Genomic DNA, 3,922 nt, shown 5'->3' on the forward strand with positions numbered 1-3,922 from the left:
TCATTATTGCACTCACTGTTGTAACTCTAATTATTGTCATTGTCACACACCATATTTTTGCTGGGTTTACACATTATAGAGGAGCGAGACTCTACAGAAGCTAAAGACGTTTGAGGATAGCCAAGAACCCATGCCATAGAGGGGGACTGGTAACATTTATTTGTTCCCTTCACAGGTGTTATAATAAAACTATTCTTTGTATATCTGGTTTCCATTGGATGACTGGAGTTATTACTATTTATTTTTGTTGTTTAACTATGATTGTGGCATAGATCAGAATTTTCACAAGTTTTGTTTCTATCGATTGTTGCAGATCTACAATGTTTAGCAGCTATTTATATTGTTGATATTGTTTTTCATCCACAATCTTAAGTGGGTTATTTTCATACATATTTGAGAAGAAACACTACAACAAAATTCGCGACTTCGCTGGGTTTTATACTTCAGATCCAGAGACCTGGGTGACCTTCGGTTTTCAGCTTAGGGTTTCTTCTTTTTTTAGTTCTCTTAATGTTTCCTAATTTTTTAACCCTAGATTTGTTAAATTTCTTACTTCCACAAGCTTTCTGGTCTTTTCTGCAGGTCACAGGAACCAGCCGCGACAAAGGCGGCAGTTTTTTCCGAGATTTGCTGACCAGGATCCACGGAGTAGAAATCACACTTTTTAGCCCAAAAAGTGCGATCTGGAGGCTAGAGTGCACTTATCAGCCCAAAAAGTGCGATCCCACCTGGAAAATAAGTCAGTACCTACGATTTCTGGGTTTTACGGTTTTTCTCAAATCTATTTCTGGGTTTTGCAGAGAGCTACCTATTAGGTTGTCTGGTCTTTGTCTCGCCCCGCTTAGGCCTTGATCTACTCTAATTTACTCGTTGAAGTCAAATTTAACCCCCTAGGGCTTCTAGTACGCTTCCACCTTTATAGGAGGAGTTTAGCTGAGTGAGTAGTCTGAGTTTCTGCAGCGCTTTCAGCCATATTTTCCAGATTTGCACCCTTCTATAAAGATAGGTTGTCACCATCCATAGTTTCATATTAAAACTTGTTTGGTCCTTGGCCTTAGGGTCCCATCAGTTTCCCTAGGTGTTTCACCCATCTCCCTATCTTTTTGCAACGATCTTACTCTCTAGTTTTTTTGTTGTTGCTGCACCACTTTCCAGCAATTTAGTATCACTTGATCTTGGTCACACTGACATTTAGATCTCTTGACCATTTTAGTGTATTTTCCATCGATTTAGCCACTAACCAGCACAGTGTTTGCAAACCCAGTTTGGGTGGGGTTTAGTTAATTATTTTGTTGTTCATTCTTTTTGTTAATTTCAGTTTATTTTCAGCAAGATTTTTTCTTTTTTTTTACAAACACAATTTGGGCTTAATCAATAAATACACTTGCACACATAAGCACACCTTAAGCGAAGGGTGCTTGGTTTATGCTGCCAAGCCAAGACTTAACATAATAAATTTATCTCCCCTCATCGAGACAAAGGCATATCGTTTCTCTCCCTTCACCATTTTCCTATCACGTGTGTCTTACCACCATTGCACCACCAATGTGTTTGTCGCAGAGACTATTAGGCCTTCACCCCCTGTTTTTGCTTAGGCATATTACCCCTCCCCGTCAGGTTCAAGTTCATAGCCCTTTAATTCCCCACACTAACTCTTCTACTGGTTCATCTGATTCCAAGCCTCTTTCACCGCATGTCGTCACCATGTATGGACCCACAGCTGGGGCAGGAACCCAACCTGATGTTGGCTCTGGTTCTATCCCAGTGGTCACATCAAGTGGAAATGTCTCAAGAACCATTCCGGCAGCCCCCATGCTCCCCTTTATGGATGGGTTAAGTCTACCAGATTTTATCCAGTTGATAAACGACCCCATACACCACGATGTTGGTTGGCCTTCTATGCCGACTAAGCTTCCCTCATACATACCAAAGTTTGAGGGTAATGCTGGGGAGGATCCTACCAACCATGTCCGATCCTTCCACATGTGGTGTTCGTCTAACTCCATTACCGATGACTCCATTTGTCTTCGGCTATTCCAACGCACGCTCACTGGAGACGCTACAAAATGGTATGTAGACCAGTCCGCCGCATCTCATTCCGTTTTCGCAATGCTTGGTAAAGAATTCCTCTCATATTTCCAATTACCTCTCCGATACGACACTGGTACGGAGCTATTGACCTCATTCTGTCAGTCCTCTGCCACTCGCCTTTCCGACCATGTTCAAGAGTGGCGTCAAAGGAGGAGCACATGTCGTGTCTTGCCCTTCGAAGGTTGTGTCTATCTAGATTGGTTTCTTAGGAGCCTTTTATCTCCCATTGGAAAAGATGTCACGTCCCATTTTCCTCAGACTCAGGAAGAAGCTCTCCAAACAGCTCTGAGATATAACCTAATTTATGCGCAATTCGATTATGTCTATATTGTCATTTTAGACCTCCCTTGTCCTAGAAGTGTTAATGCACCAAGGGCATCTCATGCCACTGAAGGTATCATTGGAACCCTTTTACACCCTTCGCCATATACTCAGCAAAGTTATGTCTATCTATAGGGGGGCACCAGTACCTCCAACACTTATGCCCCTCCTCCTAGCAACATGTTTTCAAGGCCCCAACATGTCTACCAAACTGTTGCTCCTCCTTATGCACAGCCTAGCACTCCAGCCCCTCAAGCATTACCATCGCAGCCCCCCATGCATCCTCAACCCCAACAGCCACCGCCCCCTCAGGGTCAGCTGTTTGCACGGAATATTGTGACAAATCCCCAAAATTCAAAGAAAAAGAATAAGGGGAAGGGTAACTAGGGTAATCATGGTAATCAACCTAGTGAAGCCCAAGGGAACCAGCCTAACACTAAAAACTAGCAACAGGGTAGCCAGCCCAAGCAGAACAAGGATATTCGTATGAAAAAGCCTTATGCATGTTGTGGTGTACATGGCCATTGTACACATGAGTGTCCTCTCTTCCCCCAGATGCACCAAATGTAGGAATCTCAAGTAGCTTCTAGAGGTAAACAATCGCCTCAGAATCTTGTGCCATCTCAACCAGCAGTTCTCACAAATCCTTTCCCTCAGCAAGGATTTGTTGTTGCTCAACCTCAGCCAGGTCAAGCAGCCCATCCCCCCCAACCTTCTAGTCCTGGTGACTACCATATCCTTATGATGAACTCTGATGAGGTTAATCCCTTTGATATCAACCTGCAAACTCGGTCGCGTCAATATGACAAGCCATCGACTTCATTCGTCACTGAGTCAAAAACCAAAGCATCTACTGAGCCTCTTATGACACCAAATGGTCCATTACAGATCCCTCAACCTAAAGTCAAGGCCATTCCCAAGATCCCAAAAGGACCAGTACGTCGTAATGCGGCTTCTAACCAAGCTGCCCATACATATAGTATAGTAGATGACTTGGCACAATCATCTGCTGCCATGTCAATGCTGGAAGTACTCCAGTCGTGCCCATCTCGAAACAAATCTCTACTAACTTCCTTGGGTGCAATATATCCTTTTGACAATCATTTGATTATCTTCTCAGTTGATACATCAAAACATCCCCATTGCTTTCATCTGTTGCTTTCCATATACCAGTTAGAGTTCGTAATGCAATCATCTCCTGATGCATTATTGACAAAGCCGCATCCACCTATGTGATTTCCATTGCCATTTGGAAACAACTCAAGTCACCTGAGTTTTCCCCCTCCACCATCACTTTGTGTGCTTGGGACGGACACTTCTCTCAGCCTCTTGGCATGTACTACAACTGTCCAGTGACCCTTGCGAGCAAGACTGTCCATGTAGACATTTAAGTCATTGATGCCCCTTTGGATTACAACATTCTCTTAGGTCGTAGTTACACATATGCCATGTCAGCCGTCACGTCTGTGGTGTTTCGCAAGATGTGTTTCCCCCATGAAGGTAAGATCGT

This window comes from Pinus tabuliformis, chromosome 8, assembly GCF_031772625.1.
Source record: "Pinus tabuliformis cultivar Carrire ecotype Pingquan chromosome 8, CPIR1, whole genome shotgun sequence".
Lineage (NCBI taxonomy): Eukaryota > Viridiplantae > Streptophyta > Pinopsida > Pinales > Pinaceae > Pinus > Pinus tabuliformis.